The following is a 12,771-nucleotide window of genomic DNA, read 5'->3' as shown; positions in this document are numbered from 1 at the left end:
CACAAATTGTTGGAGAGAAGGTTCAGGCTGGACATTAGGAGACATTACTTTACAGTTAGGACTGCCAGGCTCTGGAATAGGTTCCCAAGTGAGGTGGTGCTCTCTCCTACCTTAGGGGTCTTCAAGAGGAGGCTGGACAGATATTTGGCTGGGGTGATATGATCCTGGCACCCAGTCCTGCCCGGGGCAGGGGGTCAGACCTGATGATCTGTTTAGGTCCCTTCTGACCCCGAGTAGTGTGATACTATGATATTACTGGTAAAGCTGAGACCAATCTCCGATTCATGCTAGCATGATTATACTGATGTTGATTTTGAAAGCAACAGCACATGAGTTATGATGAGCTAAAGTGAGGAAATGAGTTGCAGTAAATCAGCTGCTGTGTAGTAACTATCTGTTTTCATGCCCTTGCCATGCATGGACAGTCTATCTGTCAATGATTATTCATAAGCATGGAGGACCTAGCTAACTGTACATCCTAACCCTGTTTCACTTTATAGCATCTTTTTCATGGTCTCATGCTCAGGACAGAAACAAGTAGCTCCGAACCTATCAGCATGACATTTTAGTCCTTAATGTATTACTAACATAGTCATAACAGCTGAAGAATTTCTTCCTTTGTCATGATCCATACAAGCAGCAATGAGGTATAGGCTGACACTGCTGCAAAAGCAGGTCCCAGTACTGGCGGGCCCAAGCATGACCTGTTCATTTCACTCCTATTTACCCATGTCCAAAGGCACACTCCAAAACCAAATGTACAACAGTGAGTTTTGCTCCAGGCTCACCCTTCTGCATCCACTCTTGAGCTCTTGCTCTTCTTCAGTGGTTGCATCTACATGTGCAATTAGTGTGGCTGAAGAAACTCCAGCGCAGTTCAAGCTGAAGCTTATTGCTCCAGGGCACTACATTTGCACATGCGCCTAGGACCACAGGACAATGAGCTGGGTCAGAGCAGCCCCAGCTGACAGAGGTCTGGGCAGGGGTCAGCCTACTAGCCAGACCCGAGCTGCTCCATCCCAGCTCAGTGTGCTGCAGAGGGGCTGGTTGGGGCATGAGGGTGCTCCAGTATGGAGGTAGCTGGCAGGCAGCCCCCTCACTGAAGCACTGTTGTGCCTCAGCCAGCCCCATCACTATCTACACGTGCACTGTAGTGCAGTAAATTGCTCCACTGCAGGATAGAACTTGTGTTTACAAGTATTAACCTATGGCAGTGTTTATTAGTTTACTGTTCCCTAAGAGGGCCGCATATGTAGATGCTGAGACTTTATTGAGGAGCTAATTAAGCAACTGCAGTAAATGTCTCATGTAAATGTGCCCAGTGTGTCCAAGGGCTGTATTTACTCAAATGCAAGATGAGGTTTCCCACCTGAATTGCCATGGGGGAAAAAGGCTCCTTCTCTTTATAACTGCATACGAGGGAATCTCACTAAATGCATTGTTTATCATTAAACTGCTACCAAAAGTGCGTGTGCTTAGCTGTGGAAACCAACTATAAAATAGATTTAAATTTTGCCAACACTGAGCATGATATAAAACACGTGGTCCATATTGGGCAAGCATGCTAATGGGTACCTACCACATTTTTTAAGGAAAAAAAATTATTTTCCAAGTCAAATCAGCCAAATCAATTCAAAATCTGTGAGTCACTCAAGAACCAAATGTGGCTGTACTACCAACAAATATTCTCCACCCCTACCTTAGGCTTCAGATGCTTCGAAATCCTTTGAAGGGCATCCTATGTGCAGGCCCAAGTCTGGAGGCTTGGGGTTTGGATGCCCCTGAGTTTAGCTTGCCCTCAGCCACATGAGCAAGCTAGAAAGAAGTCTCCCATTTTCATAAAGTTGGTGTATAGGGAGGATCTTCCCCCTGGAAGTGAAAGTGGGAGACTGACAATGCCTTACCTTGGTCCAAGGTACTATCCCCTGCCAGTAGAAAACCGTCTTAGTGGTCATGGTATTTCCTACCACTTTTATTTATTGATTTAGTAAAAAAAAAAATAAAAAAAAATTATATATATAAAAAAATAAATAAACTCTGGCTCAGTTTGCACCATAGTCAGCTGCTCCCGGGAGCAGCAGCTACATGTGCACCTGGGATTGCAGCAGTGTGAGGAAGGGCTGACCCAGCCTAGGGTTGGCAGGGGGCCCCAGGGGTCAGTGGCAGGCAGCAGAGGGGCTGGCTGGGGCACCAGGGTACTAAAATGCGGGGCTAGGTGGCAGGCAGTCCCCACAATTTAGTACCCTTGTACCCCAGCCAGCCCCTGTCACTGTCTACATGTATGTTTTGGCAGAGTACTATTATCCTACAGTGAAGTTAATTACTGTGTTCTATAAATAATAACAAAAAATCTATCTGTGTGTGTGTGTGTGTGTGTGTGTGTGTGTGTGTGTGTGTGTACACACAGGCATCTTCTGATCACTGATCATTACCTCCTACCACATGGATTAGGTGGTTTTTTTTGTGGGTTTTTTTCTTTTTTTTAATTTAAAACGCACATCACACTTTTACATCACCAACTTCATACAGCACATATAACTCTTATAAACCACTTCATACAACACATCAACCTCCACAATATACAACTATGCTTATACACGAATCCTTTCCGTCATATATATAGTATAATGTTTCTTGCTTGTTTTATACATTGAAATTTTACCCCTTGTCTGGTTCTAGCATTCCCACTCCTTCCATTCACCCTTCTCTTTATCCTATTCCTGCCAGCTCAAACAATCTATTCCAGTTAATATATTTCCACACCATATGTAGATTCTGCTCCTGGCCTCTACTCTGGTTTTGTCCCATGTATTTCCTAATTTCATAGTACCTTAACTGTAAATATTGTGTCACTGTAATATATAAGCCCTTGGTGACTAATAAGCACCTGACTTTCCATAGCGCAGCTTTTATTCCCATGAGCACCACTTTAACTTCCCATTCTCTAGGTCCTCCTTCTACCAACCCAAACATCCCTTCCTCATAGGAAACATCTATTCTCCATCCTATCTCTGTCAAAAACCTTCGTACTCATCCCCATACTTTTTTTTGCAAAGACACACTCCCAGAACACATGGTATATTGTTTCCTCACTATTACACAATTCTCTTGGGCCTTCTCCTGTTCATATAAACCCCCATCTGTGTTGCGGTTCTCTTACTGTCAGTACCTACCTATCTTACCTCTTTCCATGCAAACTGCCTGTGAGCTGCTTTCCACTGTTTACCTGCTACTCCTTTCTACACTGTTCTCACCTGTGGCCACGAGAGATGTCCCATGTCTGTTATCTCATCTTTCCCCCTAATTGTCTGCATCATGGCTTTTTGTTTGTTGTAAGGTTTGTAACCCCAAAGCCCCCATCTATGAAATCTGATTAAGGCCCCCATGCGGGCATAATGTAGTGATGGCACGCCCCCAGGCCTACCTACCGTGTCTCAGACAAACCCAGTGGCCTCAAAATTCTTCTCCCCGCCAAAATCTACTGAATCTCCCCACTAATTCCCCTTCTTTTCTAGCTTCTTTCACTATTAATGCAATAAAGTACATGTCTCTATCTCTGGGAACTTCCAACCTCCTAATTCTCCTGCTGTATAAAGTTCTTTCCTGGCCACACTTTCCGTCCCCCCTCCCTACAAGAACAGACAGATCTCTCTTTGCAGATGTCTTGCCTGCAGCCACGCGGGTGGATATACTATCCCTATAAACAAGATCATGGCCAATAACACTTGTTTCACTATTTCTACTTTCCCGGAAAAAGTTAGATCCCTTGTGCCCCATAAGCTCAAAACCTTCCTAGCCCATGTTCTGATGTCTTCCCATGCCCTTTCCCCCATATGTCAAAAATCACCCCTAATATTTTACCATAATCCTTGACCACCTGCAGCCCATATACGCCTTCTATGTTCTCTCACTCTCCTATGGCCAACAACACACTCTTGCTTTTATTTAAGCATGCTCCTGTAGCTTCCCCATAGTCAGCTATATGATTTAGGATCTTTTCTAATGATGTTTTATTTCGTGCCACTATTGTGATGTCATTCATATATAGGAGCCCTTTGATTTCTCCCCCACACCCAGGTCCTTCTACCCCTCTAATTGCCTTATCTCCTCTGATCCTTTGGGCTAAAGGTACTATTCCACAAATGATTAGTTGGTGGGTTTTTTTTTTTTTTTTTTAAGACATTTTTTGTGTTTCAAGCCAAATCAAGTCCAAATCCATGAGTCAGTCCAGAATCATAAGTGGCCCTATAGCTAGCAAACATCCTCCACCCCCACCAGGGGCTTCAGATATTTCCAAAGACTTTTGGCAGGCATCCTATGTGCAGGTCCAAGCCCAGAGGCTTGGGGTTCGGATGCTCCCAAGTTTTGCCTACCCTTAGCCATATGGCCACAAGAACAAGCTAGGGAAGAGCCTCCTATTTCCATAAAATGGGCATTAAGCCCCAACACCTTGAGAATGCAGTTCAACAAGGAGAAATGCAAAGTGCTGCACCTAGGGAGGAAAAATGTCCAGCATACCTACTGCCTAGGAAATGACCTGCTGGGTGGCACGGAAGTGGAAAGGGATCTTGGAGTCCTACTGGACTCCAAGATGAACATGAGTCCGCAGTGTGATGAAGCCATCAGAAAAGCTAATGGCACTTTATCATGCATCAGCAGATGCATGACGAATAGATTCAAAGAGGTGATACTTCCCCTCTATTGGGTGCTGGTCAGACCGCAGTTGGAGTACTGCATGCAATTCTGGGCACCGCACTTCAAGAGGGATGCAGATAACCTGGAGAGGGTCCAGAGAAGGGCCACTTGTATGGTTAAGGGCTTGCAGGCCAAGCCCTACGGGGAGAGACTAGAGAACTTGGACCTTTTCAGCCTCCGCAAGAGAAGGTTGAGAGGCGACCTTGTGGCTGCCTATAAGTTCATCACGGGGACACAGAAGGGAATTGGTGAGGTTTTATTCACCAAGGCGCCCCTGGGGGTTACAAGAAATAATGGCCACAAGCTAGCAGAGAGCAGATTTAGACTAGACATTAGGAAGAACTTCACAGTTAGAGTGGCCAAGGTCTGGAATGGGCTCCCAAGGCAGGTGGTGCTCTCCCCTACCCTGGGGGGTCTTCAAGAGGAGGTTGCATATGCATCTAGCTGGAGTCATCTAGACCCAGCACCCTTTCCTGCCTATGCAGGGGGTCGGACTTGATGATCTATTGAGGTCCCTTCCGACCCTAACGTCTAACATCTATGAACCTCAGTGGGTACTAAACCATGCCGAAAGAACAGTTATCCCTGGGGGGGGGCTTAAGGAAAACTGCTTTCTTGGACCCAGATACATTGTGTTTCCCCTGCTAGAAGAACCCACTGCACTGATCATAGTGCTTCTCCTGCCAGGTAAATGATTAGTTAGTGCAGCCCATCTGAATATGAAATATATGATGTATCATACTGCCCATTGTGCACAGCCCCCCCTCACTGCTGACACTTTTTAAAGTCATGGTACATTACATACATTTTGACTTCCTCTTCACTCCCACAGCTGAGCTCTGCCATTTCCAATGATTCCTGTTTCTTCACCAGCCTTAAATGCCTGGCAAACATCATAAAATTGGGCCCCAAAGAGTTCACTCAGACTCCCTCTTGTGTCCCCTCTTAGCCTAGCACATATGATTAGTGTGGTCCTGCCCTCCATGAGGTGAAGCCAAACTAGTCTGCCCTGCATCTCATTTGCATATAAATTTTTGGAGCGTCCCAGGACTTGTGACAAGAACTTGTTCCAGTCATGAGTGGGGGCAAATTAGCACATGGATTTTTTTTGTGGGAAGGGGTATCTAAGGTACTCACATGGTGAGCTCTGGTGTCACTGTGGCTTTAAACATGGCTGTAAAAATTTGCATATAATACCCAATGACTTAGTTCATCCAGAATTGATGCATGTTACCTTGTTTTGAAACTGCTGCAAGTTTTAGCACAGGTACTCCATAACACACTTTTGAGCAGCACTTGGGCTGCATGTTGTACAAACCATGCATGATGTCAGTCCAAAGCTAAAGACTCATGATTTACTAAATAGTTCATTGGGCTGGGCCCCACTAGAGTCAACTGCATTTAATTTCAAGGTTATTTTCAAATTTTCTCCTCACTTCAAGGAAGGCAGGGTCTGACAGTAAGGAGAGGGGAAAGGGGCTGCCAAGGGAAAAAGTTGGGTGCAAGCAGAGAGCAAAAGTGCTACTTGACACCCCCCTTCTTCCCCCCCTCTTCCCTCACCCCCCCCCCCGCATTTATTTTCCTTGCTCTAGCAGTGGGAAGGGAACAAGTTCAAGGCAAAACAACAATAATTATATTCTATACCTGGAAAATTATAACAAACTTATACATTTTCAACATATAGAACCTATATTCGGTTTATAATCATAGTCATCTTTTATTTGAGTAAATATGGTAAGCCTCTAGACCACATTGTTGCAGAGAAAAGTTTCAAAACATGATTCAATTGAAGCTTAAAGGTTCAAAGCCAGAATGTTTTACAACCCTGGCTGTTCCTCCCACCCCAGCCCCCTATTTTCCCTCCCATTGAACCTGACCATTCTTTTGCATTTAACCATTCAGTCCCATACCTTCAAGTTATCTGAGTGACTGATCACTGTTCTTTGCTCAGGGTCAGTCAGTTTGCAGGTATAGACTCCATACCTCTTTTGAGCAGTTGGGGCCAGATCCTGCTTCACTTTGTGTCTGAGGCTAAGGACAGAAATTATACATAAACCGGTGTAAGTGGTCAGAAACTGGTTCAGATCTGTAATACATGAGAAGTTCAGTACACGTAAACTGCTTTCAAAATGGCTGAACTTGGTTTAAGACAGGCATGCAATTATTTTGGGCAGAGGCCTGCTTACTGAGTTTTGGCAAGCCATTGAGGGCTGCATGACAGGCAGCCCAGGGCAGATAAATATTAATTTTCTAAATTTTTTAGGGGCCCCGTGGACCGGATAGAATGGCCTGGTGGTCCACATCTGGCCCCCGGGCCACATTTTGCCCACCCCTGGTTTAAGATAAACCTAGATGGATGCAGTATCAGACTTAACTGATTTAGGTTAAGTTGGTTTATTGAACCAGGTTTATTGTACCAGATCCCCTCCAGATTCAAGTTAACTCATAGTTCCCCAGCATCTTAAGGTGCTTTGTACCTCCCCCACAAACACTTTCTCACAGGGTGGTCGGTTAGCCTTGGCCCGGGTTGTCTACTCAAACCAAGCAGGGAGGCATGCTCTAGCACTCCCCTGGCTTCTGGATTGAGCCACTGCAGGCATGTGGCTGCATTTCTGTAATCAAAATTGAATGTCTGCATGCTCACTTATTGATTTAATTTACACAGTTTAGACTAACTTGAGAAGATTGAATCGATTTTGCTTCTGGCTTTTTGACAGTCTGTACTTAGCTTAAATGTCACAAAAAGTAGCTGTGGGCAGTTTATCCAATGGATATAAATGTAAGGTGCAGTACACCCATATATGCACCCCCTGCATCTGTAGCCCCCATTGTTGAAAGCCTCTAGGTTCTGGGGGCTAGAGTTTTAAAGGTATTTAGGTGCATGGGTCCTACTGGAATAAATATGATTTATGTGCCTAGATAGCTTTAAAAATATGGCCCTTAGTCTTTTAACATACAGTGGATGATGCAATCCAGCATGACGGGTGCAATATATTATGAAGAACAGAATCAGGGGAGTCATAAAGAATAGGCTGAAATGTGACATGGTTTTCACAAAATGAGGCTGAGGATTCAACCCCCCCCCCCCCCCCAATTTTTATAGAATTATGTTGAAAAAGAATTCATGGTTATCCTTCTGTTTAATCTCATATTTTAAAGGCAAACTTTTGATTTGAGACATTTCTGCTCATGATTTTGTAATTTTTGGGGTGGCAATGCTGTAAATATTCCTGCAATTGTTGACTTATGCAAGATGATAAGAAATCCAACTGTGTAATTAGTACATATATTTTGGCAATTATGTATGTGGTTTCACTTATTTTTGGGTGCAAATTTGTTGGCTGTTTTGGAAGCTGGCCCTAAACTTTTATATATGTTTTAAGCAAACTGGGAGAATAAACAGATACCAGAAAAAAATGAAAAAAACTTCCCTCCCTGGCCCCAGACCCTGCTAGGGAGCAGAGAGGCAGGGCCAGCCCTGCTCTCTGGAGCAGAAAGCAGAACACAGCCCAGTCCAGTCCAGTGCTGCAAAGCATGCTGGGATGCTGGGGGCCTGTAATTTAACTTGAACCAGGTGGGGTCTGGGACAGATGTTTCATAAACCGGTTTGATCCAAATCAGTTAAGCCTGATACTACATTCAGTCAGGTTTATCTTAAACGAGTTTCAGCCATTTTGAAACTGGTTTATGTGCACTGAACTTCTGGACTAGGGACAGACATTCAAAAAGCTGGAGCCTGAGTTGATTCAACCTTTGAAGGTTAGTCTAACCTGCCTAGGTTGAACCAGTTTGTAACAGGACAGACATTTTCTCTGGACTGAGGCAATGCAGACACACATGCCTGCTGTTGCTCAGGCCAGGAGTTGAGGGGGGAGGGTGTTAGAATATGCCTTCAGCTGCAGAGAAGTGTGCTGGGAGAGTGTGGCCAATCCAGGCTGAACTGGCCAGAGAGGCATTTAATTCCCCCCTCCCTGTCCCACCGGCAAGGACCTGAGCCGGTCTGCTGGGCGCTCCCCCCTCACTGCTGCAGCAGCAGGGCACCATGACCCCTGAGGCAGATGGAGGCAGGGAGGACGGTTAGCCTCTCCCCTACCCCCACTGGCAGTCGACTCTGCCCGCTGTCACCACCGCACTCGCTCCCTGTGGTGGAATAAGCCCCTTGCTGTTCCCTCTGCCAAACGCTGGAGGGTGGGGGAATAACCGCCGTCCCTGCCTCCTGTCACAAGGTGCCCTGAAGGCCAGCATCTGGCCGCGCCCCCATCTGGCCACATGTAGCGGGAGGGGGCAGGGCCCTTGATGGGGGAAACAGCCCTTGTCATAATGTTGGGGAGTGCGAGCCCCTTCCTGGTGGAGGCACTGCACTATGGGTCAGGCAGAGCTGGGGCGGGCTGTGCATGGTAGCACCAGGGTCCGGAGGGAGCCAGAGTCCTCCCAAGCCCCCTGCAGCACCACTGCGCTCCACAACAGCTCTTCCTGCCCCGCAGCATGGCCTCCTGCCAGGAAGAAGTCTGCACTTGGGGAAACTGTCATGGTTGCTGCCCCCTTGCCACTCCAGTGCCTGGGCAGGGGCGGGGCCAGATGCTGCCTGCAGGGCCCCTTGGGGGTGGGGGGGCAGGGAGCAGGGTTATTCCCCTCTCTACCCCGAGGTCACCACAGCCGGGTCTGCCCTGCCACTGCCACTCTGTCTGCTCTTGGGGCCAGACCCCTCCTGGTAGGAGGGGGGTTATTCTGCTGGATGGTGCCCCGAGTGTGGACCAAGCTGCTGCAGTAGCAGCAGCCAGGCTGGGCAGACTCAGCTGTGGTGCCCTGAGGGCAAAGAGGGGAATAATCCCACTCCCTGCCCCCCCCAGGGCCCTGCTAGTGGTGTCTGGCCTCCCCACTGCCCGCTGCTGGAGTGGCAAGGGGGGAGCAACTGTGATGGGGGCAACCCCTGTCATGGTTTCCCCAAGTGCAAGCCTGTTCCTGGTGGGGGGGCTGCACTGCAGGGTGGGCAGAGCTACTGCGGAGCATGGCGGTGCTGCTGGGCCTTGGAGGGCTCTGGCCCCTTCCAGACCCCGGTGCTGCTGTGTGCAGCCTGCTGTAGCTCTGCCTGCCCTGCCCTGCCCTGCAGCGCAGTGCCCCTGCCAGGAAGGGGCTCGTGCTCCCTGACATCATGACAGGGGCTGCTGCCCCTAGCAAGCGCCCTGCCGCCTCCTGCAGCAGTGGCATGGTGGGGGTAGGGATAGATGCTGGCTGGCAGAGTCCCTTGGGGTGGGAGGCAGGGACAGGGGTTATTCTCCCTGCTTCCAGTTTCTGGTGGAGAGGACACCAGGGGGCTTATTCCAAGTGCAGCAGCGATGATGGGAAGACCCGGCTGCCAGTGGGGCAGTGGAAAGACTAACCGTCCTCCCTGCCTGCCTTTGCTTTAGGGGCCATGGTTTCCTGCTGCTGCAGCAGCAAGGGGGGAGTATCTGGCAGACCTGGCTTGAGTCTCTGCTGGTGTGATAGAGAGTGGGGAATTAAACCCCTCTCTGGCCAGACCCCTGCCCCAGCCTGTCCCTGCTTCAGCTGGGGAGCAGAGGAGCAGGGCCAGCTTGTCTGGGCTGGAGCAGAGAGCCCAGGCTAGAGATCATGCCAAGGATACTGAAGGAATCTGGTTTAAGTTAAACCTGGTCTGGGACAGACATTGCATAAACCTGCTTGAGCCAAATCAGTTAAGCCTGATATTACATTCAACCGGGTTTATCTCAATCTGGTTTTGACCATTTTGAAACTGGTATATGTGCAATGAACTTCTCTTCTGTTACAGGTTTAAACCAGTTTCTGACACACACTGATTTAAGTGATAACTTCTGTCCACAGCCAAAACGTCTAAATCTGCTTTGAACTTATTTGTTGGGGGCCATCTGTGATACACTGTAGTACAGAACTTCAATCTCTTTAATCTCTTTCTGCAATGTAGACAACTCCATGTTATGAAAGGTTGCATTCTTGCTGTACTGCAACCTTTTTCCCTTACTAAAGAGAGCAGCTCTCAGGAGCTTCTTAACTTCAAGATTCTTCATTTCCCACTCCTACTTATTTGTTCTTAATGCTCTGTTCTTCTCGGGTCTGTCTTTACACTCTTTAGGGTACATGACAGACTAGTTTGCAAACGTTTTTCCACAAGTGCTATTTTTAGAAACTTGCTTTATTTTATTTTATTTTATTTTTTAAATGAAACTTGAGCCTCAAAATTAGTCACTATGGCAGGAGTGACTGATTTAAGATAAAAATGAGCATCACAAGACTTTATTTTGTTTTATTAAAAAGGAGTCCAAATGAACTGAATCTTTTGGAGAGCGCAGGATATAAATCTAATAAATAAACAAATACTTTCTGTAAATTTAATTCTAAAAAGCAGAGCTAAGTAATGACATTTAAATTCAGTAAAGTTATATCTTAGATACTCTGGTCAAAACATCTAAAATAAGCCATGTTTGTTTCCTTTTTGCCCTGTTCAGGTTTTTTGATGAGTCTATACATATATGTGTATATTTTTATCACTTCCATCTTTTCTTGAAAGCACAAACTGAAAAAAGTAATTTGGAGTCTTGTTTGCCATAAATACTAATTGTGTTTCTTGGTGTGGGTTCTTACTGTCGTAGCCACAATAACTAGGTTTGTGCTTGGTGGGGCTGTTCACAGTCATTATTGTACAAAGTGATGAATACTGTTTATTTGTGTTGTATTGTTGACCACATCTGTGGGTGAGAACATGCAGGCAGCTAATTGGCCTGGCAAGTGTTCAGACTGTTACAAAACAGCTTGTGTTGGATGAGAGAATAGTTCTTTGTGATCCTGTCAGTGTAATCCTTTGTTATTGAACGGTGATCTTTAACTAAAGGTACTGAGTGTTAATAAAAAGTTTTAAAATTACAGGTACAGTTGTACTGAGCATTCTCTTTAAGACAGTCTGTGTAGTTGAACTCCTTTGGAATGAAATTGGGTGTGTTTAATGCTAAAGATTAATAGGATTGATGAGACGTAGACACTGTGGCTAGATAGTGTGCCAGTGCATCTTTGTTAAGACCTCAGAACTTCAATTTTCTTTTTCTTTTGAAAAGTGGAGGAATTGTGTTATCTTGGGAAAGGGAGGGGATCGCAATATTTTCTTGGCTAAGCAGATTTTATTTTGCATGATTATGCCCTTTTCATTCCCTAGTCTAATTTCTGTCACACCATGAAGGATTCTAGGGCATTGCAAATTCTTCACTTCCATTGCAGATTGCGTTGTTCCACTAATGGTAATGAGCGCTTCCTTTATTCTCTCAGCAGTGCTACATATTTTCTGCAACACAGCAGTTTCAAAGGGAGAAGTTTGGTGTTGGTTTGAATCCGTGGTAGAAAAGGTTGATTTGTACACCCTTTAAAGGGATTGGGAAACCATGGGTGGGACATTTTTTTGAACAGGTGAGGAGCTGCTTGCACCTGAAGAACTTAGGAGGGGAACTAAAAATCCTCACAATTTAGTACACTTGTATAAATTCCTCACATTGGTTGTGCTAAAGAGAAGAAAAATTTTCTTCCTGCTACTCTAAATTGAAATGTAATGATCAGCAGGGATCCTGGTTTTCTCTGATTTAAAAGAAAACAAACCAATTTTTGGTTTGGGGATTATCTGTCTTTGCAAGCTTTAATTTTCCCTTAGCTTGAAGAAGGGCACCTGAAAGCTTGCAAAGAAATGCAATAATTTAATAATTATTTTTTGTGATGATTTTTTTGTGATTTTTTTTTTTTTTCAGTTGGCCAAATAAAAGGTATCATCTCTGAACCAGTAGTTTTAGAGTTTTGCATACCATTGGATAGCAGTTTGTTAAATCTATCTGTACCTGTCTGTTAGAAACCTTGGGCAGGCGGTTATTTCAGGCAGAGTTTCTGAGTTTTGGCAAGGTGTCGAGGGCCACATGGGTAGCCCCAGCCCTTGACAGGTGCCGCGCTCCTGGTCATTATCCTGTGACGAAGTCCTGTCCCGTAACTCCTGATCTTTGCCACCAGAAGTCCTTCCCTTTGTCCCCAGAAGTACTCCTTTCAGCAAGGGGTTTTGCCATCTTGGAA

At 45.9% G+C, this 12,771-nt stretch overlaps 1 protein-coding gene and 1 long non-coding RNA gene across 9 annotated transcripts in view; one reads left to right on the top strand and one right to left on the bottom strand.

Annotated features, from left to right (window-relative positions):
* Nucleotides 1-12,771, top strand: part of SLAIN1 (SLAIN motif family member 1) — a 107,911-nt gene that overhangs the window by 58,315 nt on the left and 36,825 nt on the right. The gene's annotated exons all lie outside the window — the stretch shown is intronic.
* LOC109283469 (uncharacterized) overlaps nucleotides 12,635-12,771 on the bottom strand; it is an 88,321-nt gene continuing 88,184 nt past the window's right edge. The window contains exon 3 of the long non-coding RNA XR_002090635.2: nucleotides 12,635-12,764. This is a non-coding gene — a long non-coding RNA (uncharacterized LOC109283469). The remainder of the gene's footprint in view (nucleotides 12,765-12,771) is intronic.

Source organism: Alligator mississippiensis, chromosome 1 (assembly GCF_030867095.1).
Source record: "Alligator mississippiensis isolate rAllMis1 chromosome 1, rAllMis1, whole genome shotgun sequence".
NCBI classification, from domain to species: Eukaryota; Metazoa; Chordata; order Crocodylia; family Alligatoridae; genus Alligator; species Alligator mississippiensis.
The sequence above is the reverse complement of the archived record's forward strand: the minus strand, read 5'-3'. Positions and strand labels throughout refer to the sequence as shown.